General features: G+C 41.7%; 1 protein-coding gene across 1 annotated transcript in view; it reads left to right on the forward strand.

Moving 5' to 3' along the window:
• The window catches only part of Atxn1 (ataxin 1), a 402,543-nt gene that overhangs the window by 210,327 nt on the left and 175,973 nt on the right, over positions 1-16,243 (forward strand). Inside the window, exons 6-7 of the mRNA XM_013030467.1 lie at positions 1,068-1,196; positions 11,740-11,803. The gene's annotated coding sequence lies outside the window, so the exon portion shown is untranslated. The remainder of the gene's footprint in view (positions 1-1,067; positions 1,197-11,739; positions 11,804-16,243) is intronic.

A 16,243-nucleotide genomic window follows, 5' to 3' on the forward strand; every position in this document is an offset into this window, starting at 1 on the left:
TGTGTGTGTGTGTGTGTGTGTGTGTGTGTGTGTGTGTCTGTATGTGTATGTGTGTGATGGTACTGAGGCTTGAATTCAATGTCTAGCATTCTTGTTTGCTCTTTTTACAAAATGCTAATGCTCAACCACTTGAGTCACATATCCCTTTCTAGTTTTTTGTTGGCTTATTGGAGATAAGATTCTCACAGACTTTCTGCCCAGGCTGGCTTTGAATCATGTGCCTCAAATCTTAGCCTCCTGAGTAGCTAGGATTACAGACATGAACTACCAGCTGCTGGCCAATATTTGCCTTATAATAAGAAAAACACAAACTGGGAACAGTCCATAAGATGTCTTCATCATCTCACATCGGTAAATTATAATTTCTATTGCATCATACCTATACAGGGTCCATGATACCAATGCAATTTATCAACATTGCTTGCTGTTGAGCTCATCACATGGCTTGGGGAGGGCTGGTCAGATTTTTCAGATTTAAAACTACTCTTTTCACACCTACTCGACCCATATAGGCCCCTGTGAGCAGATCATGCTCCACCTCCTGGAAGCCAGAGCATCTTCACGAATTATTTGGAATTCTTCTGCATAGGGTGTTTGCGTATTCATCAGGGTATATCAGGGTGAACTTGTGGGCCTTTATTTTATATTTGCGTTATATTTTAGTGCTGTTATTGAGTTGATTCAGTTGTTCTAGTTCAGGCTGTTAGCAGTTTTGTTGTTGTTGTTGTTTACGAATATTGAAGGTATTGCATTCGATGTTCCACTCATGTATCCCCAGTGCCCCGGGATGTTTATTCGGTGTACTCTTACCTTCAAGCACATCAGCACTATAAGAAGCTCCATATTTATCTTGGAAACTCCCTGCCTTAGTCTTGGGATCATCTACTTCTGTTATTGAGGAATGGTGTTTGAAACCTGGGATGTGCAGAAACTTGATGCTCACCAGCTCTTAGTTCTATCCTTTACCTTTCTGGCAGTACTAGGGATTGAATGTAGGGCCTTGTGCTTGCTAGCCAAACATTTTGTCACATTCTTGAATCCTTTTGCTTCTTGTTTGTTTTCCACAGAGGGTCTTTTGCTTTTGTCCAGAGCTGGTCCTGAACCAAGATTTCCTCCCCCCCCCCCATCTCCTGAGTGGCTGGAATTACAGGCACATGCCACCATGGCCAGCTATCCTTCCCTTTGGTGGACACTTGGTCAGTGGGGGTAGTAAGCCCAACAGAGCCCTCCTAATATGGATCCTCCTCAGTTGCTTAGTCGATCCCAGTGGCTGAGTTCAGCTCACCCAGCAGACTGGACAGAAGTCAGCCCTGTCAGTCAGTCATGAATTTCACTGAGCTTAATCCAGTTCACACAAATGGTACTAATCAGTAATGACTGTTACTGTGCATTTCCCTCCTATGTTATTAGTCATATTTCCATCACTCTAAGAACATGCCTGAGATCATCTGCTTATAGAGAGAAAAGATTTATTTTAGCTCATAGTTTAGGAAATTCCAACCCCTAGTTGGGGCCCCATTGCTTTGGGCCTAGAGTAAGGGAGAAAGCACAGGAAGAGAGCAAGGAGCAGACCTAGATCCCATAATCCCCTTGGATTATGACCTAACGACCTTCCACCACACTCCACCTTTTAATATGTAGACATTTGAGATCCAAACTTTATCATCTGACTGTAGCTATCTAGAAATATGATATATACCATTCCCTTGATGTTTTTTTTCCTCTCAGAAATCTTTTCATACAGTTTTCTTCCATACTTTGAATTCTCTGACAAAAAGGATCAAATATATGCACAATAGAGATATGTGCCCCTAAGTCAACACAGCATTTTCCAGACTAGTCATTAAAACTCTCATAGCTAGAGCGCACTAGGTAATTTATATACGATGACCGTGCTAGACAACTGAATTGGAAATGCATAATCTAAAATTGCCAAATGATTGCTCAGTCTTCCATCTAGTTCAGGTACCATAGAAAAATGAGTTGTCACCAGAGGGGAATTCTCAGTACTGTATGTAAGTAGCCATAGGACATTGCTCTTCCTTTGTGAGGGCTGGGTTACAGGCTCCTTTCTATTCAGACCAAGAACATGGGAAGGGTTGATGTTCTTCTGCCTCCACTGAGAAACTGTGAGCCTGTATCCTTCTGCTTGTAATAGGTAATGCAGCCTTGGATCCGTTGATTTTGCAAATGTGATGCCTGGGAATATGCAAATAAGGACAGTAAGGTCACCTCTGGGGCATGGTGTATGGTATTAAGTGTTAGACGGAATTAGACTCCGAGAAGCTTATATTTCAACTGAAGTCCACTCAAAGCAGTCATATACATGCCCGATCAAGGAGGGTTACAAAGAGGAAGAAATTACTTTCTTCCATAACGGGATTGTGAGTTTTCACTATAATTCCGACAGATAGGTTTACTTTGCCTCCACATGGCGATTTCTTTTGTTTTTATTTGGTCATTTGTGTGTCCCTCCATCAGGCATGGGAACTTTTCCCAACTTCTTTTCCTACCCTTGACCTTGTCCTTGATCCGCTGGCAAATTAACTCTCTGAGATTGTAAGACTTAGAGAAGAGCATTGCAGTCCTTTGAGCCACATGATATACCTTATGTGTTAAATTCACTGTACCTTGAGGAGGCCTCATTTTTTTTAATTGTCCAAAGGATTTCTTGATGTGGAACCGCTCCATTTTTTAGCTGATTTCCTGCCATGTTTAAGCAATCCTTGCAATTCCTCAGCTGTCTCCCATGACCCATCCTTCTCAGGAATAACTGATTTGATCCCTCAGATAGGCTGGTTCAAACAGATTTCCTGAAATCTTCCTTATAGGGCAAAGTGGTCACCATGATCCTTGTCCTCATTCTCTTCCTCTTTCTTGTGGTCATAATATTATTGTTCTTACTTCTACATCTGTACAGTTGAGTGGCATGAAATACCTTTACATTATATTGAGTCTGCTATCACCATCACCCAACTCCAGGCTTTTTTCCATCTTCCTGAACTGAAACTCCAAATCCACTACAGGGTGCTGTCCATTTCCTTGACCCTTAGCAGCTAGCATTCCATTCTCTAATTCTATGAATTTGACTATCTTTGTATATTTCAGGTAAATGAAATCATACAGTATTTATCCTTTTGTGCTTGGCTTATTTCATTCAGCAGAATATCCTCAAGGGTCACCCTGTTGTAGGTGTGTTCAAATTTCTTTCCTCTTCAAGGCTGATTAATAGTTCACTGCATATTTATGTCACATTTCATTTGTCCATTTACCTGTTGACAGACCCTTGACTATTCCTCCCTTTTGGTTATTGTAAGCAATGGTGTTATGAACGTGGCATTCACATGTCCCAAGTCTCTGCTCTCAGTTCTTTTGAGTACATACCCCGATATGAAATCACTGTGCCATTCAGTAAGTTTTAAAAAAAAATTTTGAGAAACTGTCATGGGATTTTTTCCATAGTAGTTTCACATTTTTTTTAATTCTGACCAGTGGTATAAACAAGTTCTGATTTCTCCACACCAGTGATGTTTGCTGGACTTTTATTTGGGTGAGATGTTTGTTTGTACGAAACCATCCTAACAAGCGTGAAATGGTACTTTGGGTTGTTACTTTCCCAATCATTAGTGATGATAAGTCTCTTTTTACCTGCTTATTGGCCATGCATGTATCTCTTTTGGAGAAATGAAGATTCAAATCCTGTGCCTCCTTCTAAAATCATTTTTTGTTGTTGCATGTGAGCCTTGCTGATTGCCTAGAGAGTACGCTACTCTTGGTTATGATTGAACTTTCACCTGGGCTTCTGAGGGACAGTCTATATTCCCTTTGCATAAATATAAGGCAGAGATGAAAGCACGCTAATTTACCACTTGGGAAACTACAGCTCCATTCTAAGATCCGCCCTTGTCTGTTTATTGTGGAGGAAGTTTACAGTAGATACTGCACAGTGAAGCCATTGAAGCTTTGGGATACTATATCCTATTATTTTCTAATCTAGGGTTTGTTTTGTGGTCAATACTGAGGATCAGGGTCTTGTGTACACTATGCAGGCATTCCACCACTGACTTGCATCCCCAACCTGCCAACTAACCTTTTACTGTCAAAAACTATAATGCCTCCTTGGGAAAGGAGGAAGCTAAAGTTTGTCGATCTTATCATTTCCACATATAATGATATCTTGAAATCATCAACAGGAGTTGACAAATTCTAGTCCATTGGCCAAACTTTACCTTAACCTCTTTTTGTGAATAAAGTTTTATTAACACACTACCCTGCCCACTTGTAGACAATTGTTTTTTTCATTACTATGGCACATTGTATACAAAGCCTAAAACAATTGATGTCTGGCTCATTATAGGAAAGATTACCAACTCTTGCCTGCCTGTCCTAGATATTTAAAAGAAACTTTTGCTTTTCTAGTCCTGGGACTTGATCTCTGGGCCTGGACACTTTCTCTGAGTGTTTGTAGCTCAAGGCTATGAGATATACTGCTCTTAAGTATTTACTGAACTACAGCTTTATGTCCAGCGCTGTGGTCCCAAAGCCTCCGTTAATCGAGTGGGGAAACAACTTTGGCATCCTAATCAGTCCTGCAGCCAGATGTGACCCAGCATTTCCTAACACAGCTGGAATCCTTTCAAGTCACAGCCACTCAGTCCATCCTTTCCCTGACTTCTGTCTTAGAGGGCAAAGTAGTCTCGTGTGTCTGCTTTTTCCTCCTCCCCTCTCTTCTTCCTCTTGTCATCTAATACATATTCCTATTCATTCTAAACTTCTGTGAGTAGCTCTGATGGTTAACTACAGTAAGAGGCATTGTAGTAGAGGTACCACCCCTACACTGTAGAGCCAAGACAGCTTGCTGCCTTGCGCTCCAAAATAGCCCCCTAATTCTCTGCCTGTCCTCAGAGATAGAGGAAGCTTTGCTAAAGCAGTCACCATTGATTGTTCAGTTCTGAGGTGCTGTTGGTTTACCAATTTTGTTACACCTTTCCTTTAACCTCTTGACTATAAAGATACAATAAACCATTCAATAAACTTAGGTTAGCTGCTGGAAGAATTGTTAAAGTGCAGAGGTACTATCTTTGGAAAGTTTATACAGCATAGTATTAAACACTGACTTTAAAAAGTTATAGATAATAAATAACCTTTCAGATCCCTGGAAATTCTACACACACACACACACACACACACACACACACACACACACACGGGCGTACACATGCACCCAGGGGATGAGGGAGGGATGGAGAGAGGAAGGAGAGAAAGAAGGAAGGAAGGATCTTAACAACAAGAGGAAAAAGAGGAAGAGGACAGGATAGGAGCTTTTAATACCAGACTGACAACTATCAGGGATATTCTCCTACATGATTATGGGATGGTCTTTTTGTGCATGTGCCAGTCCTGGGGCTTGAACTTGTGTCCTGGGTACTGTCCCTGAGCTTTTGTTTGGTTTTGCTCAAGGCTAGCACGCTACCACTTGAACCACAGATACACTTTTGGCTTTTTGGTGTTTAATTGGAGATAAGAGTCTTAAGGAATCTTAACTGCCCAGCTGAATGTGTTGATGGGCCTTGACTGCCATGTCTACTGTCAACCAATGTGCATGTACTGGGAACTTTGTAGTTCTTTCCCCATATTTGTAAGGGAAGTCAAAGTCAAAGTCATTTTTCTCCTTAGAATATAGTAATTAGTATTTCTCTTTTGGATTTGACTTCTAGTTCTACAACCTAAAGTGGTTTTAACTATCACTCACTAAGTAATGTATCTGTCTTAAATTTTGAATTGAAATATTGAAAGTAGAACTCTGGGGAAGACCTTTTTAAAAATGTTTTCCTCAGTCAGTAGTAGCATACTATTCCTTTGTGGGTTATTTGTGGGTTATCTGTGTGTGTACATGTATGTGCACGCACATGTGTGCATGCACACTGCACACACACACGTCAGCTTATGGGTGTTTAATTGGAGACATGAGTCTCACAGCTGTTCCTGCCCTGATTATATTTGAACGGCAGTCCTCAGATCTCAACCTCCAGAGTAGCTAGGATTATAGGTATGAGCTACTAGCACCTAGCTGCAATATTCCTTTTGTTTTATATATTTGCATTTCCCAAGAATAGCTCTCTACTAAATTTTACTGTATGTATTTATAGTCATCTATAAGTCTTGGAGTTTATAGTCATCTACAAGTTTTGGAATTCAGATAATGTCCTGCAAAATGCCAGGGACTTCGCCAACTTGAGGTCATTCATGGCTTCAGTAAGCAAGCCTTCCTACTTATGGTCCCAGGGAAACCATTCTTTTCTGTGTGTAGAGATGGCAGTGACTGAGCTAGGATTTAGGACTGTACAGATAAGTGATATAAAACATATGCTATCATAACTGGGTCTCAATTCAGGGAGAGCTGAGAACCCAGAAAAGTGTACCATGGAATATGAAGGGTACTCCTCATAGAGATCTGTAGATCCTGTAATAGAAAGTCTGAAGACTTTCTACTTTAAGTCAGTAGACTGACTTAAATCTCACCTTGATTTTTTTTCATTGAATTGAACTGTGCAGCTCTTGGTGGACTGTGAAACACAGATAATATTTGGTCTGAGGGAAAAAGTGAAATTACATGACATAAAATCTAGCGTTATATAATCTGTGGCCTCCACAAGGCCAGTGTGCATGTTCCATTATCATTCTGGCTCCGTCTTTTGTTCTGAGATGTTAGCATTGCGTTTAGGTCAGAGGAGAGTGTTCAATCCGCCACGCTTTGATAACTAAAGTAAAATGCTGATGGAGATCATTTCAGATCGTCTCTCTGCTGTTGATTGCATGCTTGTGGTTCATAATCAGAATGAGGCAAAGTAATTGTTAGAATGACTTGCCAAGGATACATTTTGTGTCGCTGCAACTGTCAGCACTTTAGGTCCACTGTTCTGCCTGAGAGTGCTTGCCTGGCATCCACTGGGCAGCTAACACACAACTCTTCCTTAGCTACCGTGGCTAACTTTTTTTCTAGCATCTACCCCCCAAAAAAAAATTACCTGCAAAAGAAGGGACTATTTAGTGAAAGCAAGCCCTTACATTTGTGTGTGTGTGTGTGTGTGTGTGTGTGTGTGTGTGTGTGTGTGTTATTGAATATTAAAGTATAGAGACTTGGATATAAACATCCATATGTGTGTTGCTACAAAACTCCTTTCTTTGGCCAGGAAACCTTGACAGTTTTAGCTTTGTCGCTTACTGGTTATATAACCAGGGCTGATTCCTTTTATTAAGCCTTGTTTTCCTCATCTCTGTATCTGTGGGGCTAAGAGAACCTGTTTTCCAGAGCTTTTATTAGAATTAGAAATGACAGGTTAAAAAAAATGGTCACCAGAAATCACCCACTCTGTTAAAGGGAGTAGCTAATATTAAAGGATGCTTTCTCAGGATGATCTAATACAATGGTATGTTAGATTTCCATCACTGGAATACCTGAGAGAATGAACTCATAAAGAGAAAAGGGTCATTCTGACTCACAGTTTGGGAGGTTCCAACCCTATCCTATGATCACTCAGCCCCATTTCTTTCTGAGTCTGGGGCCAAGTAGCCGATGGCAAAGCGGAACTGCTCACTCCATGATCTGGGATCAAAGAAGGAGGGGGTGAGGTCCCACCATGCCCTCAAGGACTTCACACTAAACCCTACCATTTGTGTACTTTTCTTTTGGCTTGAACTCAGAGGCTGATGCTTACTAGTCAGGTGCTCTCCCAACGGAGCCACACCTCCAATTCTAGACCCCACCTTTTACAAGTTGTACCACTTCCAAGAGCACCACCTTGGTGTCTAAGTCTCTAGTACATGAGCCTTTAAAGGCCAACTATAGCCTCAAAGCCTACTGTGACAATGGAAATGTATTATCAACCAGTTTCCCTTGCTAAGTCATACTAGCAGAGACATATAGCTGGATGCAGATGTTAGCATATGAACCTTGTCTGCTGGAGAGGATGTGTGATGAATCATCTTGTGTATACCTTCAAAAGAGACAAAGGGCCCTTTGAAGGCAAATTTAAGGATGCGTGTAATTTAACTTTGAATGCCTGAAAGGGGAACTACACGATATACCACTCATCCTGAACATCTGCTGCTTGCTTGTGGGGAAATCAGTGTCTAACAGAGAATCAGACAACACAAGTTTCTGGTTAGCACTATACACATCTCACCAGCACCTAAATTGTAGTATCCAAAAAGATGTTTGTAAAATGTAGCTCGGTTCATAATAAATTTAAGGTCTGTGGTTATCTTCAAGTGTTGATTCTTTTATACATGATCAAAATAGAACAGTAGAACATCTCCACTGAGATGTCCCCCACCAGAAATTGTGCCCTCTAAAAGTCTCATCAGCTGGAGCAGGAATAGAATATTTAGGAGAAGGTGGCTGAAGGGAGCATTCCAAGGCTTTGCCATTTCTTTAGGTTTTCACAAATCCAGCTCTGGTCTCTACTTGGTTTCTCCACCTGTGTCTCTCCAGGATTTTTTTTGCGGGGGGGGGGGTCCGGTCGTGGGGCCTGAACTCTGGGCCTCGGTGCTGTCCCTCAGCTCTTCAGCTCAAGGCTAGCGCTCTAACACTTGAGCCACAGCGCCATTTCCTGCTTCTTTCTTTTTGCTAATGTGGTGTTGAAGAATGGAACCCAGGGCCTCAGGCATGCAAGGCAAGCGCTCTACCACTGAGCCACCTTCCCAGCCCTCTCCAGAATTCTTAATAGGTTTCTTGTTTGGCATTTCTCTGCTACCTCAATGTGTCCTGTCTTTCCCTGCTGTTCCCTGCTAGCCTTCCGCCTCTTGCCTGCTGGCAACTCTGAAAAGTTTCAACTCTGAAAAGTTGAGCTAGAGGAAAAATGATCTCCACAGCCTGTTTTGATGATTATGGATCTAGACAGACTTGCCCAGCTTACTCTGAAGCGGCATCTTTCCAATCATTGTTAGAAGTGTGATCGCAATTTTTTTCGATGGAAGGAAGACATGTCATATGACTCATACAACCCAAACCTATCATTCTCCCTGAGAAGAAGACTAGACATTGCACAAACATTCCCCCTTTTCATACCTTCTTGGTGGTCTTGATATTCTTAGGATTCCAACCTCAAATAATGCAACTTAATTTCTAGGGCTTCTTGGGACTCTGTAATATTCAGTGTGTCTCTCTGCATATCATTAATTCTGCCATGATAGGACTGAACACAAGGATACCTGTTTAACTTCAGACTTACAATTTCTTCCTTTGAAATAGGCATCCCTAGCTATTGTGATTTCTAATCTTTAAAATTTTGTCCCCTTCCAACATAGTAGATGTGATTTTATTCCCTGGTATATATGTTCGTTTGTATTCTTCTAAGCCTACACCCACTCATACCCAAACAATTTTTTTGTTGTTAAGGCTTATTATATTTATGCAATCTGCCTTTTTCCATCTTGAAGAAAATGTAGACGAGAAAGAACACACATGCTACCACAATGTGTAGCCGTTGCTCATAAATATGGATACTTTGGAAGATTCTGTAAATTCAACAAATAAATATTTATTGGTTTATTCTTCCAATGCAATACTCTGACAGTGCTTAAAAATTATGATGCGGATACATTTATTAATGTTCAAAGATGTTCTAATAAATCATAAAAAATATCAGGCAGTAAAATAATATGACTTCTTTGCTAGTGTGTTATAAATGCATTGTTTACATATGTATAAGTTCATTTCTGTAAGCATGTGTTTAATATACTGTCTATCGTTGGGTGTAGGAGAGAGCCAGAAGCCATATATATGAAAATGTGGAAAACAAGACATAAGCTGACTCCTGTGACTGGGAATTTTTGCATCCATATTATCTAATTGTTCTATATTAACCGGTTTTGTTCTGTTGCTATTTGTCTCATCTAATATGGGGATGGAATGGGGGTAAAGCGATGAGAGTGCAGGTCCTCACATCCAGGTGAATTATCAAATTATATAAATCTCTCCTCGCATCTTTCTTCTATTGTTACAGATATGCAAATACATTGGGTCAAATGGTAATAGAGGCATTTCTTTTTATTAAGTCTCTTCCACCTGCCAAACAGTACAGTGAGAACTTGAGAAGATATAGGCAGCAGGTATTATTATTGCCATTATGCAAATGAGGAAAGAGCTCAGAGCGTTCCCATGGCTGGAAGGGCATGGCTAGGAGGTGACAGAGCCAAGAGGCAGACTGGTATCTGACTTTCAACTCCATGTTTCCTGGTCTTTATCATTTTTCCTGTAGACATCTTATCTGTCATTAGAATAACAAACAAGTCTGTGTGTCAATGTGTCTGAGTGTGTACTATATAAGGTTGCTTTAAAAAAAATGTACCATCTTTCACTGCTGGTGTTGTTTCTAGCCACCTTTTCAATTAGACCAGGTCATTTTTTTTGTAGTCACAACATGTTAAGAGGCCTCCCCAATTCTAGGACAGTTTGACAAGATAATGGGTGTCACCTGAACCTGTGTTGAGTTTTCTCTGAGACTTTAAGAGGTACCTTTCAGATTCTGAGACAGAGTCTAGTATGCGGCATTCAGCCAGCTAGTGGACGTGTCAACAAGGAAACTCTCCTCCTGGCCCCAGTGCCCAGGCCATCCTGCTCTTAGGCAAGGGGCAGGAAAGCAGCAGATCTCTGCCAGCTTTGAGAATGAGTCCCAGAGGCTCTGAGAGCATGTGAACCTTGCCAAGGGGACCTCAGCAATTCCAAGAACTTTGTTTCACAGTCCCCTCCCAGTTCTGTAAGGACTAGTCTGCAGACATTTTTAAAAGTTGCATCTTGAACTGAATTGCTTCTGTGGTGTAGATCAAAGTCTTTTACTGTCTCTCCCTTATCTGCTTCCAGACTTTCTCTGTCCAACTCTCACACCATATCAATTCCCATCCTGGTTTGGCAGGCGTCAAACACCATAGCTTCCTCAAGGGATTGCTCAGTTGGCTTGATAGATGGCCTCTAGCACCTCTCAGCCAAATCCATGTTTCCCTATCAACCTAATCACAGATGGCTGTGGGTAATAGACTTGAGGGTATGCCATTGTTTGAGAAAGACCAAGTATGATAAATGGAGTCTTGTGAATATTTATTGAGGTATCTTTCATCAGCCCCATGGAGGGCATGCTGTACAGGACATTTTGCTTATTTATTTATTTTTGTCTATACCAATGCTCGAACTTAGGATCTCACACTTGCTGGGTTTGCTTAGCTAGCAATGTGATGCCTCCAGACCAGCATTTTCCTGGGTAATTGGAATTTCTTGAATCTTTGTGCTTGGGTTGGCTTTGAACTAATATCTAATATTCTCATTCTTCTGAGTAGCTAGGATTGCAGGTATGAGCCACAGCGTGTGTCTTTGGACAGGATATTTTAAAAGATCCATATTTTAAAAACTATGTACCATAATATATGCTCCTTGTCAGAAGAATCATCCAGCTCATCACAAAATTATCCATGGTTCTGATTATTTTTTTACATATTGATTATTTAAAGCTTTGTGTTTAAATTCATGTAGTTAACCAAACATTGTTAATCATCATTGTTAACCATCAACAATCAACATTGTTAACCATCCATTGTTAATCAAATGTGTATCATGAATCTAGTAAGTGCCAAAGTAGGTGCTGAAATTCCCTACAATTGCTAGGCCTGCTTACCTGTGCTGACTCAACAAATGGACTTTATATTGTCTTCTTAATTTTTTTTCCTTTCTTTTCTCTTTTTCAGTTTTCCAAAGAAATTAGACCAAAATTTTCTCAGTGACAAGACACAAACCTGCTGTGTTCAGAGGGTGAGTGATACATCAAAATGTTATCCAACTGGTCGTGGGGTTTCATGCCTGTAATCCTAGCTACTCAGGAGCCTGAGATCAGGAGGATCACAATTCAAGGCCAGCTCTGGGCATACATGTGAAAGCCCTTCTCAATCCATAGCTGGGTATGGTGATGCACACCTGTCATTCTGTGCTATGTGAGAGACTGTGATGAGGAGAATCACAATGGTTCCAGGTCAGCCTTGGGTGGAAAAGTCTTCGAGACTCTCATCTCCAGAGGGAAGCTCCTCAGTGTGAGGCATGGGCCTGGCATGCAAGCAAGGACGGAAAGCCTAAAGTCAGTGGATCTTGGTCCAGGCTCATACCTTGATGAGGCATGCAAGCAAGGATGGAAAGCCTAAAGTCAGTGGATCTTGGTCCAGGCTCATACCTTGATGAAAGTGAGATCCTGTCTCAGAAAACAATAAGCCAAAAACAGAGCTGGGTTATGGCTCAAGTGATAGAGCATCAGTGGTCCTGAGTTCAAGCTCCAGTACCATCCCATTCTAAATTTTTTTTTTACCCAGTGTTGTGAGACTCCAAGAAAACACAATAATCTGAGTCAGGTACCCACCATTGGCTCATACCTGTAATCCTAGCTACTAAGGAGTCTGAGATCTGAGGATTGTGGTCCAAAGTCAGCGCTGGTGGAAAAGTTCATGAGACTCTTATCACCAATAAACTACTCAGAAAAAGCCAAAAGTAGTGCTATGGCTCAAGTGGTAGCGCTCTAACCTTGAGTACAATGAGGCTGAAGCATCCAGGCCTGAGTTCAAACCCTAGGACCGGGGGGCAGGGGGGGGTATGTTTGTTTGTGTGTATGTGTGTGTGGGGTGTGTGTGTGTGTGTAATGTGTGTACAGATATATATATATATATATATATGTATTATATGGTAATATGCAGGCTCCAGAAACCTTTCTCATGAGGTTTTCCTATTTGATAGCTCTTATCATTTGAAGCCCTTGAGAGGATGGCTTTCCTCATAGGTTCTTCTGTTGTTTCTTTAGTTACTTGGTTTTGTCTTTTTGTGTATTGAGACAAGGTCTCATGAGGTAGGCCAGAATGGTCTCAAACTCAAAAATCCTCCTTTCTCTGCCTCCCAAAATGCTGGAATTACAGGCCTGCACCACCATGCCCAGTTTTCCCAGCATTTCTTTGTGCAGTTCCCACATTTTGCGTCATAGGAGTTCTCACCATTGTTGCTCATGCCTCATTCTTGTCTGGCTTGCAGAGAAGATGAGAGAGGATTCTTTCCTCCAGTGGTTAGTGTACAGAGATGTGGCCGTGCAAAAGGAAAAACCATCTGGTTTGTTCACATGGCTGTATTGAGAATAATTGTATATGAAAAGTAAACAGGATCTTCAGGCTTGTCAGGCAAATGCCCTATGCAGATGAGGCAGCTGAGGTCCAGAAGACATCAAGTCCCTTCTCTGTGGAGTCATGAACAGGACTATAAGAGGGATATTTGGCACTGGGCTACATGATTTTCATCCTGCACAAAACTAAGTTTTGACTCCATAGCTACTCTCCAAGGGCTTCCATTCACATAGTTAATTTAACTTGATTTGAGTACTACGAATCTAATGGTTATGCTTCATTCCCCTCAGACAAATGTTAGGAGTGATGCTGTTTGACTGTTTGACTCCTTGCAATCATATTTAGAAACTAGGATGAGGGGTTAGCAGACAGATAGGCATGTATCGACCCTGCAAGGAAGGGAATTTAGATCCTAAGGGATCTGAATGTATCTGATATATCTCTCTCTATATTCCCAGCTGAGGGAAAAGAACTTCCTCTGTTCCCTTTCCAAACCACTACATTTCAGTCCCACGTGGTGATGTGCTGATGATGGGTGGTGCAGCTGGTTTGCAGCTAGAAGCCATGGTACACCTGCAGGTGTGTGCTCACCAGCTGCAGGTCTGCACGCCCAGCCAGGGATGTCCACCACCTGCAGGGAGTAATGGCTAACCAGGTTCTTGTGACGCAGTACAACTGTGGGCTGCAATTATCAAGACTTTCAGATAAAACATTGCTTCACTAAGAAAAGGAAGTTTTAGGCCAGAAAAAGTGGAGAGAACTTCATTTGCATAATAACCAGCAAAAACCTGGGTGTTCGAGTGGTAGAGCACCAGCTGAGTAAACGAGTTGAGTAAATGTGAGGCCCTGAGTTCAAACCCCAGTAACTGGCAGAGAGAGCAAGAGAGAGAAAGAGAGGGAGGGAGGGGGAGAGAGAGGGGGCGGAGAGAGGGAGAGAGAGAGAAGACAAAGAAAAATGTTTTGGGTTTTATAAAGAGTACAGTGATATGATTGATCAGATGGAGATAAGCATAAGAACATGATTCTCCATCAGAATCTGGAAAGGTAGATTATCCTGTAGTTGTTTGATGGAGTTCTATGCTCAATCTGGCTCAGAATCTTGCACAATTAGGTTGGTGAGCAAGGGACACTTGGCAAATTTTTTTGGCTCACCTAAGGATTGGTCTAAAGGTGGTTGGAAGAGCCTGAGGCTGTTATTTGATCATGTATCATCTTACCTTGTTAACAAATGGGAGCTTCACTTCTGGATTAACTGAAGTCATTAGAGAACTTGATGGGTCCCTTTATACACCTATGGATATTCTGGCATCTACTTTGTGCCAAAAGGATCATCTGTTTATCACTTGAATAGTGATCTCTCCTGCCCCCATATACATTCATTACATGTGTATTGTCTGCTTTCCATCATGATGAGAAAATACTTGAGATAAATAACTTACGAAGAGAAAAGATTCATTTTGACTGATGGTTACAGAAGTTTCAGTCCCTGGTCAGCAGCCCTTTTTGCTTGGGCTTGTGGCCAGGCAGAACATTTTATAGGGGAACCTATGATAGGCCCAGCTATTTATTTCATGGTGGCTCTTAAGCCAAGGATGACAGAAAGGTGTTGGGAACCCAGAAGTCCCTCCAAAGGCTTATACCATCAGTCTCCGAATTTCCTACTAGGTGTCACCTATGAAAGAAAGATTCCCCATCTCTCAATAGCACCAAGTCTTGAGAAGCACACCTTTAACATCAAGGGGTGGATGTTGCTGATTCAATCATAGCAAAGTATGAACTTGGGTTTGTTTTTTTTCCTAGAGTATGACATAATATTATGTGGGACATGGAGATCTGCTCTCCAGGGAATCCAAAGTTCTGTCTACATAGAGAATCAAGAAATTAACCCAGCTACTTGGGAGGTGGCAGCAGGAAGATCATGTCCAGGCAAAAAAGTAGCAATGAGATCCTATCTAAAAACCTAAATGAAAACAGCAGGTTTGGTGGCTTAGCTCAAGTGATAGAGCACTTGCATAGCAATACTGGAGGCTTAGGATACCATCCTCAGTAGACTAAAAGTAGGAGACAACTAAGAGCCCTAGGAAAAATGAGTAATGCCAGACTCTACCTACACTATGCTATTCTTTGGGTAAAGAATGTAATGGTAGGGAGGGGTGAAGCAAGAAATGGTAAAGGGATGAAAGGTGGATTGAGAAGGACTACCTGAACTCACATAGATTATTGTGCCTGGCTATGATGTTCACCGTCAGAAGACATCAAATTATTATACAAACCCAGGCACTAGTTGCTCATGCCTGTAATCCTAGTACTCAGGAGCCTGAAATCTGAAGATCATAGTCCAAAGCTATTTATGGTAAAAGTAAATAAATACATAATAAATAAATCAGACTTTAACCAGCCAAAAAAGACTAGATTGGAGGCATGTCTCAAGTGGTAAAACACCAGCCATGTGCAAAATATTGAAGCTCAGAGGCTGGGATGTAGCTCAAGTGATAGAGTTCCTGCATAGAATGCATGAGGACCTAGGTTCCATCCCCAGCATGAAAGGGGGAAGAAAAACAAAAGAAAGAGAGAAACAGCCAAAAGAAAGCTCAGAGGCTGGTCCTCACATGTCCATACACCTTGTAAAACTGGAGCCACTGGGCTCTGCTTCTCTGTGTGCAGTGTGGCTGGGTCCTGGAATCAATGCTGCTCTTGTTTCCAAGCTTAGACAAGCACTCACCATCCATGATATCCCTTTAAGAGAAATCCAGCAAAATGTTCTTGCCAGTACTGCAATTTTATTTGCTAATGGCCAAGTGGCAATGGCATGTAGTGGTTCCATAGCAACATGTCTGTGCAGCCAGAAAAATATAATGCCTGGGACAGCCAGTGTATACTGGGCAGGGCAAACACAGCCTTGATAGCCCCTTTTCCTTATCCAGCGTCTCCTCTGCTTTTCCCCTCCTGGGGCCTGCGATAGTGCAGGGAATGTGCACTTTGTCATCCTGCTATCTATCCCTGCTATTAACATTGTGTCCGTCCCTGTCCAACTTGGAACGTGATGAGGGAGAAGGTGATGCTGGTGTACCATTTTGCAGGCTCCAGAGGTGCCAGAAGA

The sequence above is a fragment of the Dipodomys ordii genome, unplaced genomic scaffold (genome assembly GCF_000151885.1).
Source record: "Dipodomys ordii isolate 6190 unplaced genomic scaffold, Dord_2.0 Scaffold130, whole genome shotgun sequence".
NCBI classification, from domain to species: Eukaryota; Metazoa; Chordata; class Mammalia; order Rodentia; family Heteromyidae; genus Dipodomys; species Dipodomys ordii.